The sequence below is a fragment of the Podarcis gaigeae genome (assembly GCF_964106915.1).
Source record: "Podarcis gaigeae genome assembly, chromosome: 17".
Taxonomy (NCBI): Eukaryota; Metazoa; Chordata; class Lepidosauria; order Squamata; family Lacertidae; genus Podarcis; species Podarcis gaigeae.
This window is the reverse complement of record NC_139694.1, coordinates 33021510-33045561: the sequence shown is the minus strand read 5'-3', so window position 1 is coordinate 33045561 and position 24052 is coordinate 33021510. Positions and strand designations below refer to the sequence as shown.

General features: G+C 43.3%; 2 protein-coding genes across 7 annotated transcripts in view; both read left to right on the top strand.

Moving 5' to 3' along the window:
- The window catches only part of LOC310834806 (tetratricopeptide repeat protein 39A-like), a 501953-nt gene that overhangs the window by 216805 nt on the left and 261096 nt on the right, over positions 1–24052 (top strand). The gene's annotated exons all lie outside the window — the stretch shown is intronic.
- Positions 1–24052, top strand: part of NFIX (nuclear factor I X) — a 249515-nt gene that overhangs the window by 10568 nt on the left and 214895 nt on the right. For 2 of the 6 annotated variants that reach the window (XM_083719284.1, XM_083719283.1), the window contains exon 1: positions 98–216. The exons of 2 other annotated variants lie outside the window; for them this stretch is intronic. The gene's annotated coding sequence lies outside the window, so the exon portion shown is untranslated. Of the gene's footprint in view, positions 1–96; positions 217–24052 lie in introns of those variants that run through there. 2 more of the 6 variants (XM_083719288.1, XM_083719293.1) reach the window with 2 other exon arrangements.

The window sequence follows — 24052 nt, the reverse complement described above, 5'->3', positions numbered from 1 at the left end:
GGACTTTTCAAAGACTGGGACATTTAGCATTGTGAAAAATTACCCCCCCTCCCCACCACTTGGCAATTTTAGCAACCAGCAGTTTGGAGAATACCAGCGACTTTTTACGTAGCAGCTTCTGGGTAGAAACAGCTTCCAGCAGATCCAGTCTTTGTTTTTGAACCAGAACAGTGTGTTGTTGGAGTCTCCCCGGGAAAGAGGACTCTCTTGTCTCTGGTAAGAAAAGGTGGTAGATTTTGTATTTCTTTTTTAACTAAATCCAAGTTATGAATCATAGGGTCTGATTCATGGCAGGTGCAAGTTTGTAGATCTGCTTTGCAGGAGAGAAAATGCCAGTATCTGAGACAAGTCTTACCTGGCTAATAATTTTTTGTGAATGTGAATAAAGTGCAGGATTTAGCCTTTTCATAGATGCCAGATATACAACTGAAACATATGCATGTGTAAAATATTTTAATGCTTGACAACTGTCTTTTTAATCATGGTTGGCTTATAAAGTTGCACTTGATTACCTGTAACGATTTCTCCACCTTTTTAATTTTCGCATTTAAAATGATGCAAATGGATTTCCCTTGTTTTCAGTAACTGGTTCCCCGTCCGTCCCCCCACAGTAGAATTTCAAGTTTTATGCAGAGGTTTTTTGTTTGCTTTTACAGCTAATACCATAGCTTTGACACCCTCGGTTCTCACCCTTTCATTTCCATCTTATACGGATTATTATCAGTTGCCAAGCATTTTCTGTTTGGAATTATCATGTCCAAAAAACAAAAGAAAAGTTTTGCAGTCACAGAGAAAATAAGTGCCTGTGCTCAGGGCTTCTAAAAAACCCAGGGACCAGAAAAAATGACAAAGACTCTAAGAGCGCAGTCCACCAGGAAGTTCTCTTTCGCCAGCCTTGTGCAAATGATTGGGAGCCTGGCAGGAGCATATTATGCTCTTTCCACAGTTTGCATTCATTTCAAGCGGGAACGGGGGAACATCCCAGGGAATGGTATGGTAAGATTTTTTAATTTTTTTAACATTTTACACCTTTTTCCCCTTAAGAAAACTCATTTAATAATTTTGGAAGTGAAGGCTAACGGAAAGTCAACAAATCACAACCAGGAAATTAACCACAAGTTTGAAATGCTGAAAAGCCCATAATAAAAGAAATATCTCAGCTGAATTCTGTAGTAGTGGCAGGAGGCTTTCTTGATAAAGAATTTGAAGAGGACAAAATGTTTGCATTTTGTTTCTTTGGCAGAAGACGGGTAAAGCAATCCTGCTGCAATGAGAGCAGCAAAGTCCCAAATAGCCAGAGAAACAAGCTAGTTAGCAGTTGTGCATAGCAGAGTATTGTCTGAGATGGGCAACTATTGTGCAAACTCCAGAGAAAAGCGCTGTTTATTTTGTGTGAACTCCTAGTAAGATTGGGGGGGGGGGTGTTTCCTAAGTAGGGTCTTGAGTTCCACTGTCTGTAAGGCTTGTGCTGGGGCTAAAAATATGTAACCACCATAATATGAGTGAAAAGCCCTTAACCTGTCCTACGGACCTGGCATTGTTCGGACTCTCCTCCCCCCGTCTTGCTTGTTGAGAATGGCATTTAACGTCCAGTGCAAAAGCGCTGAGCTATTTCCAAACCCTGCTTGTAAATATCAGCTCGAAGATGAAGCCCTTGGTTGTTCCTTTTAAAATATTTTTGGAACTAGGAAATAGGAACTGCTGGTTGTGAGCTGGGACTGAGGTAGAGCGGAGGAAAGAGAGCCGTTTCAACAGACCAGTTCTTTCAAAGACAATTGGCAAGTATTATTCCGAAAGTTGTGTGGATGAGAAGGGCCTTAAAGAGGTCAATTGCCACATAGCGAATGCAACTCAGTAATAGCTGAATTTCTCACTTTTGAGAGCGCTGTAGTTTTGCTGGTTGTGGATGGGCTGTTGCTTCTGTTGTGTCCTGCAAGTCAGAAGCAGGTGAATGGGAGATGTTGGCCTGAGGTGCAAGGAGAAGAAATGAATTGGATTTCCACAGGGTTCAGCCACGAGGGCCCCTTAGCAATGGGAGGCCATGCTTGCAAATCTAGGCCATAAATAAAGAAGGTACAATGTTGGGTCAGGGCTGAAGTTTTCACATGCAAGTGGCTTTACAAAATCTGATTTTCTGATCCTCAGAAAACTAGCAGACACTGGGGGGGGGGGGGAGGTGTTTCAGAAGCTAGTATGCTAACTAATTATCATTTAATTAGAAATACACAGTTTAATTATACAACCAAAGTAACACCACTTCCAAACCACCTGAGACCTTATTAGCAATTTTTTTTAAAATAAATAAATAAATCAGTGTTTCATAAAATAAAACTAAATGTTTCTTTTAAAAATTGGGTTTTATCAGTGATTAGGCTGAAAACAAAAAAGAAAAATATATTGGGCACAATTCAGTCAAACTTCACTGCTTTTAGATCTCATGGGCTTCTATAGGGGTTTAATTAAGTGCTGATAACTTTCCTATTGAAACTGGCAAGTCTTAAAAATGTTCAACTGGCTGGATCATGACTGCTCAACATCTTAAAAATCAGAATCCAAATACCTGGCTTTAACTCTTCTAGAAAGTGAATTATACAAATTGTAACTTTAGCGCCTTTTAAAATTAATTTAATTAATTCACAGCAAGTAAGCAGCATTGTAAATCATGTGCATGAATTTATAGTCATATAAAGTTTACTTAACCTGTATGCTCTTATTTAGAAGTAAGTGTTCCAGGGTCACTTCTCGGGAAACCCAGTTATTTATGGTTGCATTGAAATGGGGTTCTGCTTTGCACAGAGCTCCATATAACCACAACCCTAAACAGTTCAAAAATATTCAAACCAAGGCAATCCAAATCTTACCGTCCAGAAAAAATTCTGAATCAATATATTATCTCCTGTCTTGCTTGGGATATCAGCGAGTGGGAATGTCTCTAGGAATTAATTTGCAGGTCTCGGCTTTAAGGCCAGTGATATTTGTCTCACAAATAAAATAATTAAGCTTGTATAAATATACTCATTTTTGCATAAGCATTTCTAATTTGCATGCCTGACTTTCTGCCTAGTATTTGAAGTTTGTGCCCTTGCTAGGTTTCCCCCAAGAAGAAATAGTACAATGGCAGAAGTAACATCCAGGCAGGCAGTTTTAGAGGGACAGGGTGCCCTGACTGGCATGGAAGATCCACCCACCGGGTCCTGTTGAATTCAGCAGGCATGGCCTGCATGTTTTTTGCCGTATATCCAGAGCCACAAGGACTAGAAACTCTTTTTTTAATGAGCAGGCAAACGCAGATCAAGGAATCAAAATTTTGTACCAGACCAATGCAAAATTTTGCATATGTGGAATCACAGAAGACTAACCATCAGAGTCAAAGATGTCATTAGAGGTAAGAAAGCTTCCTTCAAAAAAAATAGAAGTGGAGTCCAGTGGCATAGTGTGGGAGGAGGGCCAGAGGGGCAGTGGCCTCGGGTGCAAAATTCTGAAAGGGGCACAACCAGGAGCAACAGCCACCTGCCCCACCCCTGGTCTTGCTGAGCTGAGAGGCGATGGATCTGCCAAGCAGCAGCAGCGCTGGCAGCCACATGCCTTGTGGACTCTGCATGCCCCCCCGGCACCCATTTCCACCCCAGCTGCCCAATCCACCAGGGGGGCACAAAGCTTGCCCTGCCCCGGGTACCAGCAACCCACGCTATGCCACTGGTTGTGTCCAAAGGAGGAGAACAAAAAGGAACACAAACTGTGGCAAAAGAAGAACAAGCAGGTAATAAGAGATACAAAAAAATAATTTGAGGAGCACATTACTAAAACATAAAGACCACCACCACCAACAAAAAATCCTTAAATACATTAGTAGCAGGAGGTGGTTGGACCTTTAGATGACAAGGGAGTCAAAGTTATGCTAAAGGAGGGTAAGGGGGTTGCAGGGAGCCTGGATGAATTATTTGCATCTGTCTTCACAGATACCTATGCCTGAACTAACTTTTGAAGGAAGGGAGTCTGAGGAACTAAGGCGGATAGTGGTGACTCGAAACCTACTAGAGTAAACAGACAAAATAAAAACTGAGAAGTCGCCAGGTCTGGATGGCACCCACCCAAGAGTTCTCAAATAATTCAAAGGCGAAATTGCTGATTGTCTAACAAAAACATGTAATTTGTCCCTCAGATCAGCCTCTGTACTTGAGGACTGGAAAGTAACCCGTGTAGCACCAATTTATAAAAAGGAAGCCAAGAGGTATCCTGGAAATTACAGGCTGGTTAGCTTAAAGTCTGTCCCAGGAAACCCTGTGGAAAGCATGATGAAAGATAAACTAAAGTAGCATATAGAAGAACAAGCCTTGCTGAAGCTGAGCCAGCACGGCTTCTGTACGGGAAAGTCTTGTCTCACTAACTTATTAGAGTTCTTTGAGACTGTCAACAAGCATATAGATAGAGGAGATCCAGTTGACATAGTGTAGTTGGACTTTCAAAAAGCTTTTGACATGGTACCTCACCAACCCCTCTAAGGTTAGCAGTCATGGAATAAGAGGAGAGGTCTTCCTGTGGATCGGGAACTGGTTAAGTAGCAAGAAGTAATGGACAGGTTTCTGAATGGAGGGATGTAAAAAGCAGAGTTGCCCTGCGATAGGTATTGGGACTTGTGCTTTAAAACTTCTACATCAACAATCTAGAGTTATGGGTGAGAAGTGAGGTGACCATATTTGCTGATGATACTCAATTTTTCAGGGTTGTTAAAACAAAAATAGATTGTGAAGAGCTCCAAAAATACCAGAGTGAATGAATAGGGCAGTAAAATGGCAAATACCCCAAAGGGCAGTAAAAATGAGAAAAGCAATTCAATATAAACAAGTGTAAAATGATACATGTGAGGGTGGGGATTGTTTTCACATATACGATGAACTGGCAGTGAATGACTAGGAATGAGACCTTGGGATTGTAGTGGATAGCTTGATGACGATGTTGACCCAGTGTGTGGCTGCCGTGAAAAAGGCAAATTCTATGTAGAGACCATTAGGAAAGCAATTGAAAAGAAAACTGCCGACATAATAATGTCATTATACAAATCTATCATTTGACTGCATTTGGAATACTGTGTACAGTTCTGGTTGCCTTACTCAGAAAGGATATTGTAGAGCAGGAAAAGGTTCATAAAAGGCCAACCAAGATGATCAAGGGGATGAAGAAAGTTTGCAGCATTTTGGGACTTTTTAGCTTTGAGAAAAGGAGTGTAAGAGGTGACACTACGGAAATCTATAAAGTTATGCATGTCTGGAGAAAGTGGAAAAGTCCCACCTTCCTTAATCCTATAATTTGTTGACATGATGAGCTTCAGGGCAGATAAAAGCTTTTTCCTCCATGAATTCATCTAACCCTCTTTTAAAACCATCCAGGTTGGTGGCGATCACGACCTCCTCTGGGACTGAGTTCCATAGCTCACTGTTCTTTTCTGACAGTTTGTCTCATCCTTCGTCTCAGATCAGGGATCTTGGCAGTCAGAACCTAGTCCTTGGTGCATGCGGCTTTGGGATAGTTGGCCAAACAAAGTGGCGTGTCTTAAGCCTGGTATCCATTGCTCTCAGGTACTGCTGCAGAGTCAGAAAGAGGGATTGAGTCCTGCTGTCTGACAGCCTCAGGAGTGTGTTGGGTGACACAAAGAACCAACGATGTTTTCCTCTTGCCCTATGAATATTCAGAGTCCACCTTTGCTCTTTAGTCTGAACGACACAGAATACCATATGGACGTCCAACTCCCAAGAGACTGTGATCTACTCCCAGAAAAAAAAATGGCAGTGATCTACCCATTTTGGGGGGGAGGGGAGAATTATAAGTTGTTGACCTTTTTTTTAGGGGGCCAGGTCAAAGCTTTGGGGGGGGGGAGGCAACACCAAGGCTATAAAGCTTTTGGGGGAGGATTTGGATGGGCACGCCAAAAATTGCTCACCAAATATAAAGCCGGACCGTGCTAACTCCGCCTTCCATTTTAGCAATCCTGCACAAATCAAGAAAACAGCGAGGGCAAGCGATAGACCACTATCACCCGGGGATCAGCCTGTCGATCGTGGTTGGCTGGTTGGACAGCCCACAGCTATCCATGGTTCTTTTCGCCTGACAGCTCTTCAGCTCTCTTTGGACCAGCCTTCGACAACTTGGTTCCCCCTCCCTGATGGTTTGGACTGCAACTCTCATCAGCCCCAACCAGCACTGCTGATGGGAGTTGTAAGCCTAAACATCAGGAGGGCACTAGATTGGCGAGGGCTGCCCTGGACCGTCTACTAGAGTGCAGTTTGCACTCTAGTAGCAGTAGTAATGGATAAAAAAATAATTATGAAAAGTTGTGGATGCTTTTAGAAATTTGCATTTCTAAATTTTGAAAGCAAAAGCAAAACAGGCACCAAGCAGCAGGATGCTTGATAAATAACAATCTGGAGGTCCTTTAGAAATAACTCATGGCTGTCCAGTGAGGACACACAGCTAACCTGCGACCATAAGCCAGGAACTCATCACAATGTAACCAAAACTGTGCATCCTACTGCCTGCCCCTGATCTCTTCCACCTTCTGGAGTATGCAGTGTTTATGACAAATGGCACAACACAAGGGAGCTCCCTAGCCCACTCCCCACCCATGGACCACCTGCTTGCTTATATTTCGCTCATACTCAGGGATGGTATTGAATGGTCACTTCCAGATGATCTGTTTATTGAGGATTCATTCTTTTTTAAAAAACAAAAAAATTTTTTTTGACTAGTATCCTCTTTATTACCTCCATTACCATTCAGACTTCTTTGCTTTCATTATAGTGTATCATGCAAACCAGATTAATATCTAAGACAGAACAGTAATTTTGTGTTGGCACACCAATTCATACTCTTCCGAGCTAAGATCTGCATGGCATTTGTTTTGTTTGTTTGTTTGGTTTTAATATATTTCTTAATTAAAAAGAATTTTTAATACACATATGTTACAAATATACAAACATACATTTCATACAATCCTTAAAAGTGTTCAAACATACCTACACCCAATCCCACGAATAATTCCTTTTCCCATCGCCATCCACCACCCCTCACCCCACCTTTGTGTTTGACTTCCAATCTACTCAATTGAGGATTCATTCTAATTTGTTTGCACAGGGTTTTTGGGGTGGTTGTTTGATGTCCACCATTTATTGGTTAGGAGATGACATGATGGTGGGGAAGTTATACGACATAACATCAAGAAGTTGTCACGCCACACTTTCTAGTGCTTCAATTCCCCATCACTTTTCCACAAAGTCCCTTTTTCAGGTGGGCGGGTGTGTTTGCTGTTTTGAGAAGATGGCTTGTTGTGTGAGAGCCCCAAATGCGAATTTGCTGACACGGGGCTGAATCCCATCCACAAAAATAGTCTGGAGGTGCCCCATCTCTTCGCACTCCGACACAGAGGTGTCCCAATACATTTTGCTGTACCTATTGCCTGCCCTTTTCAATCTGAAACACCAGCCGTTAGATAGAAGATGCAACTTTCTAGAACAGCAAGCATCATAAATCTCTCACATTCCCCTGGATGCATCTCTCTCACATTCTGTACCACCAGGTCTGCTTGTGTGGTTCAGTTGGTTCCACCCTTTGCAGACCCTCCAAGTGTCCCTGTTTTCCAGGGACATCCCTGATTTAGAGAAGCCGTCCTGGTTTCTGATTTGATTCTGGAATGTCCCGCTTTTCCTTAGGACATCTCTAATTTCATTGGAGAAATATTGGAGGGGTATGGAGTAATCCAGCCCCCAAGCCAATTGAAGGCAATCCTGTACTGTATAGGGAAGGCTTTTTTTGATGTTTAATGTTTTTATATATGTTGGAAGCTGCCCAGAGTGGCTGGGGCAACCCAGTAAGATGTGTTGGGTGTAAATAGTAAAATTATCATTATGGAATGGGACGTCCCTGTTTTCATTGGAGAAATGTTGGAGGGTATGCTTTTGGGCTGGCTTCTTAGTGTGCTTTCACTCAAACTTTTGCCCTTAGCCTGAGAGCAGTAGGCCTCAACCTTCCGTTAAGCCACTGGAGGAGGCCCATTTGCAAAATCTGGTTTGGCTTTCTTTGTCTGGCCATTCCACACCATATCCTGGGATTATTCCCCCACTTCCCCTGTCTTGCACGTAAAAGCCTTCTTTCTTTTTCTTTTTAAACATATATATTTGGAAAGGGGTGCAGAGGGAGAGAGGAGGGCTGAAATATTTTCCATATGTTGGCCGTGGGATGAGTCTGATTTCAGGTTCCCTTTTCACTCCCGTATAGAATCTGGCAGGCACACAATCCTCTCTCGGTGCCAAGTGATATACTATAAACTTGTGAATTGATGCCGTCTTTTAACATTTGAAACAGCAGTGATGTGTTCCATAATGCAGGAGGCGTCCACGTATGCGTGTGTGGGAGACAGAGCTTTTCTCCCCCTCTTTTCAGCAGAATATCACCAGCCCTGTGGTGTTCGCTTTTTGCATCACACAGAGGGATCTGTTGCATCAGCCCATCACTAGCTTCCTGACAGGTGATGTCAAAGTGTGTGGGGTGTGTGTGTGTGCTCAGGATGTGGCACAATTGAGTTTCAGACTGTGGAAAAGGACATAACTGCTCACATACATCAAAGCTGAAGCCTATCTTCAGCCCTTTGGCTACATCAGGAGTAGTAGCAGCAGCAGTGTTAGAAATTCAGATGTATAAGCTAGGTGCCAAATTGGTCCTTAAACCAGGGTTACAATTGCCCCAAATGCAATGCCTACTTGCCATTTTTGGGCCAGACAAAAATACAGTCGTAGTTTTCAATACATTCCTGTTTTCAATACATTCCCAAAATTCATTCCGATTATGCAAATAAAATATACCGGATGGAATTCTACGGGATGTGTTGCTGGTGTATGAAAACAGTCAAGATCCAAGGATCTTCAAGCATGCACCTCCAGATGGTGTAGACGTCAGGTGCCATCCTGGTGCCTGGGCATCTTCACTTGGTCACAAGTGGGCAAATTTCAAACGCTGAGTAGTAGATGTGGGCTTTATGAGCCACCCCACCACCACCACCACGCTTTATGGGGCGGGGAATCTAGTTTTAATGTGACTCCATGGCTGTCATGAGATCTTGGGACAAAATGCAAACTTTTATCATGTTCAGTGTCAGAGTTGCACCTTCAGATACTTTGTGGGAAGCCACAATGTCCAAAGAATAGAAAGTTTGCTGCAGGGAGGTGACAAATATGTAACTCTTTTTCTCTCTAGACTCATAATGTCTCATCCTAAACATTTTCCAGAATGAAACATTTATGTATGTTCTTTCTTTTTGGTGGCAACAGCCAAGATAAGCTAGTGCAGAGATGCTGTGTTCCATCACTATCATGTTTCAATCAGATTGGGTCAATTAATTTGGTTTTTTTCTGGATTATCATGGGCCTAGAATCTTTGGAACCAGTCAAGCAAAGAAGAAGAAGAAAGATAAATCTCAAATGTTCCCTATTAGCATTTGGACCAGTTTCTGGTTTTGCACTGAAAATAGGATTTATTATTACTATTTATTTATTAAATTTGTACACCATCCTACATCCGAAGATCACAGTTCACAACCTAAAACTACCAAATGTGAGAATAAAAGAAAACCAATAACCCCTCTCCCACAAACACATTTTAAAGGCCGTTGAATAACCAGGATAAAGGCCTGGTTATAGAGAAACATTTTTGCCTTGTGTCTAAGACATGTAATGAAGAGGCCCTGGGGAGAGCATTCCACAAACGAGCGGCCACTGCAGAAAAGGCTCGTTCTCGTGTTGCCACCCTTCGGACGTCTCGAGGGGAGGCACACGAAGGAGGGCCTCAGAAGATGATCTCAGGGTCCGGGTAGGTTCATACGGAAAGAGACAGTCCTTGAGATATTGCAGTCCTGAGCCATTTAAGGCTTTATAGTTCAAAACCAGCATTTTGAATAGGGCCCAGAAACGAATTGGCAGCCAGTGCAGTTGGGCCAGGTTTGGTGTAATATGCTCAAACTGTCTTTGCCCCGGGGAGCAACCTGGCTGCCGAATTCTGCACCAGCTGAAGTTGACGAATCGCCTTCAGAGGCAGCCCTGCATATGACGCGTTGCAGATTGGCACCGTGGTGAACAGGCCTATGCTATGGGTGGCTGCTGTCCAGAATAGCCAAAAAGTGTGAGCCCTGTATTATGATAATATAGAGCTGAAACACATTTGCTTCTTGAGATTCTCTGTTGCATCTTTTTCTGTCAAGCGCTTCCTAGCTATTCTCTGGCTGTTATTATAATATTTGCTGAATATTCCTTCAGTCTTTGAGCTATATCAGACATCCATCCAAGTGGGGAAGGGAAATGTAACAAGAAAAATGCAAGAGCAAGGGATATTTCATCACAGTAGCGTAAGAATGTAGGAAGCGCCCTTGAGAAGAAACCTGGAGCCCCCTGGAATTAGTAAAATTAACTGCTTTAATGGGGAAGCCATATAAGAATGGGGCTGTGGAAAGTAGGGATCAGGTTGAGAAGGATATAGTGGAAAAGAATTAATGATGATGTAAAGTCAGGAAATAGATACAGCTTAAAGTCTATTCTTCCTTTGTTTCATTGAGTAGTAAATTTGGGTATAACATTGTGTGGAACTTTGTAAATATATATTGTAATATCTTTTAAATTGCATAATTTCCCCTTTCGTAAACACGAACATTTTCAATTTTCCAAATTCACAATATACTGACAATGGTGTTTGCTAATATGGGAACTGGCTGTACTCTATATACTCATCATGACTGTGGACTTTGATGGGAGGTAGAAGCAGGTGAGGTGGATTATATCCCACAATGCATTAGCATTAAGCTTCAGAAGGGACTGTACTGTACTGTACTGGATATAAGAAGGTGAAATGTACTCGGAGTCCTGTAGCGATATCATGCTGTAGCGATATCATGATCAGCAAGTCCTAGGCTCTGTGGTTTAACCCGCAGGTCCACCCACGATACTGGTGATCTAACCTGCAACTAGATTGCCCTGAGTGTATGTGCTTGGCTGCTAGCCAGATGCATTGCCTCATCAGTCCAGGTTATTAGTCGTGATCCGCATAATGTTTATATACCTCCTTTGCTGCATTAGGGAGGCTCTGAGAGTTCTTCTGAATCTTATAGATGTGCTGCACATGTCTTTTCCTGCAGGGATAGCTGTTTAGCAGGGAAGGGGAACCTGCAGCTTTCCATGTTGTCCAACTCCAGTTCTCTTCAGTCTTAGCCAGCATGGCCAGTGGTCAGGGATCATGGGAGTTGTGGTGTAACATATAGATTCCCCAAGTCTGTTGTGTGGCAGTTGCAATAAAACAGGTTCTGTTGAACACCGCCGAAGAGCAGTATCCTTTGAAGGATAATGGATTACTCTAACCAGTTTGAGAAAATTAATAAAAAATAATTAATATTTTAGATTCAATAGTTCTGTGAATTTCAGTAATTTTTCAAATACTGTACAGTATTTGTTTCCGTTGCCTGTCAACCAATATGACTGTAACTGCCAAGGAGAGAGGGTGTAGCTCTCAGCCCCTCTGTCTGGGACAGGAGATTTGCCAATGCTGCCTAGAACACAAAAGTTAAAATAGAATTGTGCAAACTAACTCCAGGTCTGAGGAAGTCTGGCAGTTCTTATACACTTCTTCTCCTTTTTATTTCACTTGCATGAAGTGAGGGTTGTCAATAGAGTTGCCTTTATTGCTGTAGCAAGTTTGTAAATCTTTTTCTCCTTAATGGAAGTGGCAAAGGCAGTGGATATTTTGGAGCAGTGGAATCACTTCTATCTATACGGTAGAACTCGCTGGATGTGACCTGAATTAATAATAAAAATAGTCGTCAAAAGGACTGACCTATGACACAATCCCTGCACCAGAATTCGCATTTCATTTCTCTTTCCCTTTATTTGGTTGCTTTGCTGCTACTTCAGCTGCCCAGTTTGGTTTATTCATTTGTTGCTTTCAGCTTATGCCCATTAAGGCTTTGCCTGGAAAGCCCGCAGAATCAGTGAGAACATTGTCTCCAGATTCTGACTGTTCAAATTTAGCACATTTGATGGTTATTTGAATTCCGTTGTGGTTATGCTTGCATTGTGCTTTGAATATTTTTACCAGTGTAGGAAGTTACCTAAGATAGAGTTGCCATATGTCTGAAATTTCCTGAAATCACTGAAATGTCCAGGAAAATCTGGACATAGATAGGTCACTGCACACAGCCATGTTGAAGGGTTTCTTTTCCCAGATTGGTGTGCTCTGTGTGTGTGAATTTCATACGTTCCTCTTTTGCACACTGTCACTTCTGCACTAGGCTGTGCAACAGTTCTCTGCATGCCATAAGGATTCGGACTGGGTTACCACATAAAACAAACACAAAGTGTTATTTGTTTCTGAATGGTGGAAGTTGGGGTTCTGTGGAACACCGCCCAAGAGCAGTATCCTTTCAAGGATAATGGATTACTCTAACCAGTTTGAGAAGCAAGATTAGGAAGAGAAGCCAGTTTTGCTTTGCTTTCTGAGACGGTGGGGAGACTGAGTGAGAAGATGCCTGGGAGGCAGTAGAGCCTAAGAGGCAGAGCACACAGAGGCACCATAGAGAACTAACGGAATGGGCAGAGAGGAGGGAGTGGACTGGGAAGCAGAGAGGGGTCGAGGGGAGGCCGGGACATGGAGCTAGGAAAGAAGAAGCAAAGGCGAAAGGCTCACACAGCGAGCTCAGGAAAACAGGTAGGCCTCTGCGCTGCTGAGGGGAATGAAGTAGGCCGGAAAGTGAAATGTGGAGGCTGTTTGTGTGGAGGGGGAAGAACCGAACTTCGTATATTGATTTGAACTAACCAGGCAAATCTTTAGTAGCAGCAGGCCTTCTTTTTCAGGAATTAATTATCTTTTGGGCAAAGAAATATTTCCTTTTGTCTGTTTCTAATTTACTACTAATCAGTTGCATTGGATGATCCCAAGTTCTAACATTAAGAGGAGGAGGAGGAGGAGAAATTCTTTCTACAAGTGGCAGCCCAATGCATTTTGCTGCCTGAAGCAAGGCCCTGTGGCCCACCTGCTCCAAGCACATATAAATGAATAAAGCTTGCTGCAGCATTCCCGCCCCCCCATCTATTTGCCACCTGAAGCAGCTCACTTCATTCTACTACATGGTCAGCTCTCTTTCCACTTTCTCTTCAACAAGCCTAAGTTTGTACATTTTTATTTTATTTTGTACATTTCTATTGTATTTCTCCCTTTGTCACCCTACCCCCCCCCAACTGCTGCAGCCTGGCGTGAAAGTGCTCCATTAGCCACCCACCCCAATCAATTTGGTTTCTCTTTTCTGCACCTTTTCCCATTCTACAGCATCAGTTTTGAGGTGTGGCACCTAGAACTGTCCACGGTATTCCAAGTGCAGTTTTGTTTTCTGTCCTTTTCCTAATTATTCCTAACATGGAGTTGTCTTTTCAGCCTGCAACTGCTGCACACTGAACTGATGCTTTTATTGAACTTTCTAACATGCGCCCAAGAGCCGTTTCCAAGTTAGTCACTTCGATTTCAGACTTTATCAGTGTATATCTGGTGTGTGCAAGGCGTCTGATCCTGTCGCCTGTACTGTGCAAAATCTAAATGAAGCTGCTGGGAGATTTTTATATTGGGTTTTGGTGATACTCAGTTACATCTTTCTCTCCGAATTCTGGTGAGGCAACCTAGTCTTTCTATGGCTTTCTACATATGGGCTGTTGATAAGGCCCAGATAAAACTGAGGTAATGATGATTGGCAGGTTGATCTACCTGGATATGGGTGCTTATCCTACTTTGAACAGGGGTCCACTCCCCCTGAAGGAAAAGATTCACCAGCTATGTGGAGGGGGCTCCTAGAACTGCTAAATGTTTCTGGTTGAGGAAATGGCCCGGTGCACAGTTGTGCTTTTTCCTAGGGGACAGAGACCTGGCTGCTGTGATCGACACCTTGGTAACCTCAGTTGCAGATAGTCTTTGAAGGCTGATTGTCTTTGAAGAGTGTTCAGAAACTGCAACAGGTGCAGGATACAGTGTCTAGCTGTTGAGCAGGGTTGGTTTCAAAGGCCATCCACGTTACAATTATCCTTAAAGAATGGCATTGGTTACCGGTACCTTTGCCAGCACGATTCAGTGTCCTGGTTTAATATCCCAAATGATCCAGGCCTTGAATGTCTTAGGTAACACTTTCTCATCTATGCCTCTAAAGGCTGGGCAATCATCCTATTTCTGATATGTGCCATTATCACATGTGTCTCTTCATAAGCCTTTTTCTTTCCATTTCCTCATTGATCTGCAAAACTTTTTTTTTAAGCTGCCCAGAATTTGTATTTAAATTGTGCATATATTTCTCATATTTTTTGCTCTATAAGTCTCACCTTTTCCCTCCTAAAAAGTAAGGGGAAATGTGTGTGCGTCTTATGGAGTGAATGCAGGTTGTGCAGCTATCCCAGAAGCCAGAAAAGCAAGAGGGATCGCTGCTTTTGCTGTGCAGTGATCGCTCTTGTCGTTCTGGCTTCTGAGATTCAGAATATTTTTTTTTCTTGTTTTCCTCCTCCAAAAACTAGGTGCGTCTTATGGTCTGGTGCGTCTTATACAGCGAAAAATACGGTGTGTGTGTGTGTGTGTATAAAACAAAACATTTTCATTTTTGTAATGCATGCTTTCAAAATGTGTTTTATCATAAAAGACACATTTTCAAAGTAACTGAGAACCACATTGCAAAGCTTGATGTGAAGTGCAAAATCTCAAGGATAATTCTCTTCTGATCGATACATTAGTTCAGGAGCTGCAGATCAGGTCCGTTCACATCAGAAATCACAAAGATCTAATTTCTTAAGCATCCCAGGTGCATTTCAAAACTACTGGTGAAGCCTTACTCTGAGTGTTCCCATCTAGTGATAGGGAGTCAATTTAATTCAGCTTGCAGTTAAAACCAAACCTGCCAAATCCACACTTTCCAAAACAACATGAGAACCAAAATACAGCTGTGCTTCGAAACTTGCACTTCTTTGAATGTTGTGATGCAGTTCTCCAACCCACCAGCGCTTACAAAATTGTACATATTAGGAGAAAATGTGTATAAAAATGAGCATATTAATGAAAACAATGTACAAAGATGCATCATCTTAGAGGAAATTGCTTGATTAAGTGTGTACATTAGTCAAAACAGCATGCAAAAATAAGCTTATTAGGCGAAAGTCCCACTAAAAAGCTGATTAACTTTCATGAGGATTTTTTAAATAAAAAAACAAGTTGCAATTGCAGAAATGTGGAGATGATGATATTATTATTATTATTATTACTACTACTACTACTACTACTACTACTACTACTACTACTACTACTATTAATACCCCACCCACCTGGCTGGGTTTCCCCAGCCACTCTGGGCAGCTTCCAACAGAATGTTAAAAACATGATAAAACATCAAACATTAAAAACTTCCCTAAACAGGGCCGCCTTCAGATGTCTTCTAAAAGTCAGATAGTGGTTTATTTCCTTGACATCTGATGGGAGGGTGTTCCACAGGGCAGGTGCCACCACCAAGAAGGCCCTCTGCCTGGTTCCCTGTAACTTCACTTCTCTCAGTGAGGGAACCACCAGAAGGCCCTCGGAGCTGGACCTCAGTGTCTGGGCAGAACGATGGGGGTGGAGACGCTCCTTCAGATATACTGGGCTGAGGTCATTTAGGGCTTTAAAGGTCAGCACCAACACTTTGAATTGTGCTCGGAAACGTACTGGGAGCCAATGCAGGTCTTTCAGGACCAGTGTTATATGGTCTCGGTAGCCACTCTCAGTCACCAGTCTCACTGCCGCATTCTGGAGAACTGAATTTAAGATTGAAAAAAGAACTGAAAAACTGAAAACGGGAAACAGGAAATGGACAGATCCTTCCACCCCTATCCCCACCTACAGAAGTGAATATAGGAAGCTGTATTATGCCAAGTCAGGGACGCAGGTGGCGCTGTGGGTTAAAGCCTCAGCGCCTAGGACTTGCCGATCGAAAGGTCGGCGGTTCGAATCCCTGCGGCGGGGTGCGCTCCCGCTGCTCGGTCCCAGCGCCTGCCAACCTAGCAGTTCGAAAGCACCTCCGGGTGCAAGTAGATAAATAGGGACCGCTTACCAGCGGGAAGGTAAACGGCGTTTCCGTGTGCAGCTCTGGCAAGCCAGAGCAGCGATGTCACGCTGGCCACGTGACCCGGAAGTGTCTCCGGACAGCGCTGGCCCCTGGCCTCTTGAGTGAGATGGGCGCACAACCCCAGAGTCTGTCAAGACTGGCCCGTACGGGCAGGGGTACCTTTACCTTTACCTTTATTATGCCAAGCCAGACCATTGGTGCATCTTGCTGACACCGACTTGAAGGTTTTCAGGCATCAGGCCTTTCTCTGCCCCACCTAGAGATGCTGGCGATTCAGCCCCAGACCTTTAATATCCAAATCATATGTTTTTAGCACTGAGTAATGGCCTTTCCCCAAAATGCAGTTGTTAAGTCAAGGACCTTCTTGGTAGTGACACCCTTACTGTGGAATCGCATACTGTGGAATAACATCACCAGGCCAGTTCATTTTTTTGGCACTTAAAATAATAGTAAAGTCCTTTTTTAATTTAGGAGAAGGCTTTGCTGGTCTGACAGATTCGTAGTTTTCATTGGGCGTTGGTGCCAGTTTTAGTTATGTTTGCTAGAACGTTACTGTTTGTTAGGCTGTGTGCACATTACCAGCTTAAAACTCTGCAGGGTCGTTTTGTTCCACTGCACTTCAAGCTGCATTGGCATGCTGTTGTATGCATCGACGTGGCTTGATGTGCACATCTAAGTCGCCAGTGGGTGGAAGAGGGATGTCTTCACCCCATGAGAAGCTCTCGATTTGGATCGAAGCTGGTTTGAGGGGGGAGATACATCAAACCACAGAATTTCATCACAACCTGCAAAACAGATGTAGATGGCGGCTAACTTCTTGTGCACATGGCTTCTGAAAGCAGCATTAAGAGTGCACAGGGTGCAGAGTACATGGGAATGTGTCTGTAGCCTTAGAGTTTATGTGTGAAGTATTAATTTCCTCATCTTATTAACTTTGAATTGTTGGTGCATGGTAGGTTTGCCATATTTTGATGAGCCAAAAAAGAGGACACATTTGCTGACTTCTACTTTCCTTTTTAGTTTTTTTATTCATTTTCACTTTTGCCAATTAACATCATACATAAATCATAATCATTTTTCAAATAGGGTTCTCAGAATCCCTGAACATCCCTCCATGGTTTCCCCAAGATATTCTTTTCAAACTGCATCATATCATATTCTCCATATTTTCTTAAAACTCAACTTTTATCATAATTCTCCCTTCATTGCAAGTGTTTTTTAAAATCCTGCCAATGTTTTCAATTGTTTACAGTGTTCTTTCAAGTAACTTAAAAAAATTCCTCATTCTTTATTAAATTTATTGTCCTCTGGATCTCTGATTTTCCGGGACATTTTCACCAATTCAGCATAGTCTATCATCTTAATCAGCCATTCTTCTTTTGTAGGTAGATTGCCCTTCTTCCATCTTTGGAAATAGTCTCGTCTGATCCTTAGGTATTTCTGGACTTAAAATTCCTAGTAAGAAAGCCCCAGGGTATTTTTACAAAAGTTATTTTAAACATTTTCTTCAACTCATTATAAATCATTTCCCAATAATTTTTTTGTTTTTTTTGCACGTCCACCACATGTGGTAAAAAGTGCCTTCCTTCTCTTTACACATCCAACGTGTATCTGTAGCAGTTCTATACATTTTTGATAGTTTCATAGGAGGTAGGTACCAGTGATACACCATTTTCATGTAATTCTCTTTCAGCATACAACATGCTGTAAATTTCACAGCTGACTTCTACTTTCAGTTATGGATCTCTGTGACAACTCTCATCATGAAAAAGAGGATGTGTTCTTGGGGGGGGGAATGACATATGGTTTATATTTTATTCTTTTATATTTTTCATAGTAAGTTGGGTTTGGTCATTTCGGTTGGGAAATAGGGTGGAAATTTAAGAAATAATAATATAAGGGTAAGCAGGAATTTTGATGGACATGCATGCCAAAGCCCAGTGGTAGACCATCTTCTTGCATGCGGCACATCCTGGGTTAAATCTCCAGCATCTCCAGGTAGGGCAGAGAGAGACCTCTGTCTGAAATCCTAGAGTGCCACTGTCAGCCAGAGCAGACAATACGGAGCTAGTTGGGTCAATAGTCTGTAAAAAAACAGCTTCCTATGTTCCTATGCCCCAAATTGAACAAGTGGGTGGTACTTTGGGTTGTTGTTTTTTTTAAAAAAAAATTAAAATATTTCCATACTACCAACTCATATAAAATATCAAGGCAGTGTACAACAATGTGGTAAAGCATAAAACACCATAAAGACAGTATAAAGCCATTTATTCCACAAAGATCTGTTCCCCTCATTTTAGCAGGGATGTGCTCTGGCTGACAAAAGCCAGAGGCTCTGGAATAATATACAAGTCAGTCGAAGTTCTAAATGCCTTGGTGCACTGGTCTCCTTTATGTGCTGGCTCAGACATTGATGCAGAATATCTGAAGCAATTTTTTGCTCTTGGTAACTGAAAATTGTAGGACTGGGCTTTTGAACTCCCTGTGAAGTCCCTTAATCCATCTCTTTTTTGGGTTGTGGTGGGGGGTGGCTCCTAGATTTATATTGCCCCGAGTGGAATGGGGGCAAGGATGCCCTTGTGTGGTCTGTGGTGCCATTGAGGATTCCGAATGCAGTCTTACTGAATATGGGGTACCATCCTCTGTGGAATAATAATAATAATAATAATAATAATAATAATAATAATAATAATAATTTATTTATACCCCGCTCAGCCACTCGGCCATTGGAATGCAGCCACCCTGGGCGACTTCCAACAGAACACTAAAATACAATAACCTATTAAACATTAAAAGCTTCCCTAAACAGGGCTGCCTTCAGATGTCGTCTAAAAGTTTGGTAGTTATTTTTCCCTTTGACATCTGGTGGGAGGGTGTTCCACAGGGCCGGTGCCACTACTGAGAAGGCCCTCTGCCTGGTTCCCTGTAACTTGGCTTCTTGCAGCGAGGGAACCACCAGAAGGCCCTTGGCGCTGGACCACATGAGACCACACACACAGAGCCATTTGACTGTGCCCTCCTAGGCGCCTGCCATTGCTCCATGGTAAGCACACCCAGCTTCCATCGCCAGCGTTTCCAGGAAGAGCTGGGAACAATCACTGATTGAAACCTTGGAGAGCTGATGCCAGTCCTCATAGGACTTTGGTCTTTCGAATTTCAGCAGCACCCCTATAAGGCCAAAATTCAGTGCTGCCCCCCTCCCGGCATCTCGCCTTCTGTTCTGCTTGTGCACTATGTCATAGCACCCTGTGGTGCCCTCTCAGCTCAGTGCCCAGCGTGGGGGGGGACTGGTTGTTGTTGTTTAGTCGTTTAGTCGTGTCCGACTCTTCGTGACCCCATGGACCAGAGCACGCCAGGCACTTCTGTCTTCCACTGCCTCCCGCAGTTTGGTCAAACTCATGTTGGTAGCTTCGAGAACACTATCCAACCATCTCGTCCTCTGCTGTCCCCTTCTCCTTGTGCCCTCCATCTTTCTCAACATCAGGGTCTTTTCCATGGAGTCTTCTCTTCTCATGAGGTGGCCAAAGTATTGGAGCCTCAGCTTCAGGATCTGTCCTTCCAGTGAGCACTCAGGGCTGATTTCCTTCAGAATGGATAGGTTTGATCTTCTTGCAGTCCATGGGACTCTCAAGAGTCTCCTCCAGCACCATAATTCAAAAGCATCAATTCTTCGGCGATCAGCCTTCTTTATGGTCCAGCTCTCACTTCCATACATCACTACTGGGAAAACCATAGCTTTAACTATACGGACCTTTGTTGGCAAGGTGATGTCTCTGCTTTTTTAAGCAGAGACTGCTTAAAAAGGGGGACTGGCTGCACTGCCCTAAATCCAGCTCTGTCGTAAACACTACTGATCTTAATGGGCCAATGGTGTCTCACTCACTTTAAGGCAGATTGCTCTGTTCCTTGGCTGCCTGTAGAGTTGGACCATCCCTGCCTTGCCACTGGGTTCGTTTGTCTAAGGTTTTGATCAGGGACTCTGCACATACTGGGAGACTGCAGGATAAAACCGAGGCTGCGATAAAAGTTACATGAAGGAAAATGAACAGAGCTCCAGGGTGCCTCGTTATCACCGTGAATTTACTTTCATTTGACTGTTGGCTAGATCCTGTAAGTGTTTGCATCACAGAAGGGCTCCTGGGTGTGTTAGCCCTGTGTGTTGAAACCATTTGAAGCTATTGTGGGGCTAGAAGCATGGTGGGTGGGTGTATCCACAGTCTCCCAAGCATCCAGGATAGTCCTTGATTAATTTGTGTTTTGCATAATCGTAGTACTGAAAGCTGACCCCTGACCAGTGAACACTTTTGCTCAGCTATCCCCCCAGCTTCTGAGACTGAGGTCCACATTTTTGAGCACATCTTCCCAATCCTAAAGGCTAGGATATTGCCCTTTAACCAGAAAAGGCAGAGATTTTCAGGGACTTGAGCTCTGCACCCAGTACTGCATTCAGCACTTTCCCCCAGTGCTCCCACAGAATCAAAGCATCCATTTGGCTTTGACCATCTTTGGCCAAAGGTTGTGCTTGCACCAGAGCAGGGATTGGGAGAACCTCTTGCTGCTTCACTTCCTCCTGGGTGCATTTAACTGTGCATTTAACCCTATGTCACAAAATAGGTAGATTCATAGGTGGATATGCCATGGGGATATCGACATTCTGGATTTATAAGCTTCAGATGTTGCATCGTTTAGATTCTCTGGGCACTTGTGTTCTGTGAAAGGCATGGTGAGGTAGTGTGCACAGATGTGACAGAAGCCAATGGAGCTGAACCAGAAGTAGTTACTCCAGAAATAAAGAAGTGCTTTGCACCATGGCCTGATTTGCTAAACACAGGGCCAAGCCCCAACAAGTAAGAGAGAGGAAGGGCAGGAAAAGATGATGTGGGAGTTGGCAGGAAACCACGCATGAACATGGGGCAGTTAAGAGCTTCGCCAGGGGCTTCAGAGGTTTTGGTTTCATTCTAATAATTATAAGATATAAATCTTATTGCAAGCATTTTGCTGCCAGAAAAGAAATGAAGGAAAGGGACATGAAATTCGCATACCTATACCAGTTCTTCAGCGGATTGACTGCATGAATGTTTACTTTGACTATTGGTTAAACCTGGTTGGAAGATGTGGGGACAGGCAGAGGACGTATTTATCATCCCCCAGAGAGGGATGCTGCAAATTTGGATACCCCTCTGAAAACTGGTGGCAGGTAAGTGGATGCGTTTGGATGAATCTTGTAACTGAATTTTGGATTTTCCTGTATATGAAAATTTTACTTTGTATTTGGGGGGCTTTAAGAAATTATGGGATGTTTCATTTGTATTTTTTTGGGGTGGTTGTTTTGTATTAAGACCTGTTGCATCTCTTGGCAAGATAAAAATACTGAATATTATTATTGCTAGTACTAGTCACAGCAAAGGATGTCAGATCCCTGCTTGAACAAGCACTGGAAAGAATAATAGAAATAATTTCTATTTCTATTTGTTAATTGTGCCACAAGCTAGTTGTTTGTGAAATGCACAATAACAGTTTTTTAAGTCTAAAAGACAAAAAAAATGCAGATTCAATAAAAGTCCAAAACAGCACAGACTGAAAAGTCTAATGACTATTGCAGTCAGAGTCACCTGTTCATGTGGAGAGCTGGCATCATTTCATAAGAGATAAAAATGTAAGAGCAACACCACCATGATAAAACAGAGACAAAATATTAATATCAGTCTTACGTCATGCTAATTAAGAATGAGAAAATGGCAAAAGAATGTTAAAACACCCTGAAAAGTCTGTGCCTGTTGCTGAAAAGCCTTCAAAGTGTGAGGTGAACCTTTCTAGCATGAGCATTCTGTAGCTGGGGTGGGACCACTGAGGAGAAGACCCTCACCCTCCATGCTTCAGAATGAGGTGGCACTTGATCTTAGGGGAAAGTCCCTTTAGTTTCTGAAGTCCCAGGCTGCATGGTCAATTTCAGCACTTTTAATTGGGCTCAGAGATTAATCAGAAACCAGTGAAGACAAGAAAGAACCAGTGATAAATGTTTATATAGTCAGGTCTCATACTGCCATGTTTTTATACTGACTGAAGTTTCCAGACCGTCTTCAAAAGCAGACCCAAATTTGATGCATTGCAGTAATCCAGATGGGAATTTATGGAAAAGTGAAGCCAGGTTATCCACATCCAGGTAGGGTCATAGCTGGGATACCAGCCTCAGGTGTACCAAAAAAGCCACTTGCATCACTTGACAGTGATGGTCCCAAGAGATGCTCCACACAACAAGCTATGGGCCTGACCTTTTAGAGTACAGTGGTACCACGGGTTACATACACATACAGGTTACAGACTCCGCTAACCCAGAAATATTACCTTGGGTTAAGAACTTTGCTTCAGGATGAGAACAGAAATTATGCTCCAGTGGCGCGGCAGCAGCAGGAGGCCCCATTAGCTAAAGTGGTGCTTCAGGTTAATAACAGTTTCAGGTTAAGAACAGACCTCCAGAACAAATTAAGTTCTTAACCCAAGGTACCACTGTACAGCAGGACACCTATCTATGGTGAACAACAATAATAGAAACAATATAGCTAAAAAAAAGCAAGCTAAAAAGTTAGACTCTTGCAACAATTATCGTTCATTGTTGGCAAAGGGAAACATTTTATCCCCTCTTTTAAAAAATAATAATAATGTGAGAGTGGGGATGAAACACAATGTGTCAAGTTTGCCCTCCTTCCTCACCTCCCCAAAGAATCTTCAGAATTTTTCATCAAACATCAGCGAATGCAAATCTGAGAGAAGATCCTGGATTTCCCAGATATTGGCAATCACATTTCCAATTCAGGCATACTAGTGCGCGCAAGGAGGGGCAGGCTGCCAAGATATCTCAGGGGTGCTCCCCAGGATTCCTTTGCAATGCTCTAGAGAGGACACCCAGGTGTCATTCTCAATCTGCACTGAAGGGACCCTCGGCAAACAGGATGCGTCATGGTTGGCCCTGAAAATGTCATCAGAGCCACAAGTGTCACAAGTCCCATGGAGACATTGTGGTGGGATAACAAAGAGAAATGGGAGTTGCTCAGAGAACTAGCAGAGGCCAACTCAGGGGAAGGTCCTAGCAGGTTGTGGGCGAGAACATGGGACCCCAAAATGCATCTGGCCCAGGGAAGAGTTCCAGCAGATGTGGAGATCTGGATTCAGGGCAAAGGGCCTAGTGGCTGTCAGAGGTGCACCCTGCTTCTGCAATGCCAGACACTCCAGCACTATGTCACCAACTGTGAAGCTGGCTCCGGGGCAGTCCCTTGTCACCTGACTGTGAGCCAACTCTGTTGCCTCTTCTTCCATCTCCAAGGACATGGAGGCCACAGTGATGATGTCAGCAGACCACACATGTCCAACCTCTAGGGAGGAGCTCTCATTTACTTGCCCACTCCAGAGGCTCAGGACATTGAAGGTGTGAACAAGCTGCACCCACCTCACTCTTCAAAAGGAGAGCACAAGGGAGCATGTCAAGATTTTGCTCAATGTCTTAGCTAAGCCTAGCCATGTGTTTTAGTCCTCTGCCACGCTTCACCTGCTTATAACGTGTAGACCCCATGTTGGGACACTGCACTGATTTTATCAATAAGACTCTGAAAGCCTCCAGTCGTGGCAACGTTTTGACTGCTGAGGCCAAGGGGGAGAGCCGGAACAGTTGGGACACAATCACCCTGGTGCAATTTGCAAAGAACTGAAACCGGTTGAACACTGTTCTGAGCCCTGTCCTCATCCCGTCTGCCTGGCCCCTAAGCCCCCTGCCCCCTGCCTGGTTGCACCCAAAAAGGCACAAGGATGGGAAACAGCATTTCTCTGTCACAAATTCTTCCATGGCACAACAGGCGCAGCCATTCCGCTCTCAGCCTGGGCAGGCTGCCTCGGTGTGGTTTTAAATTTCCC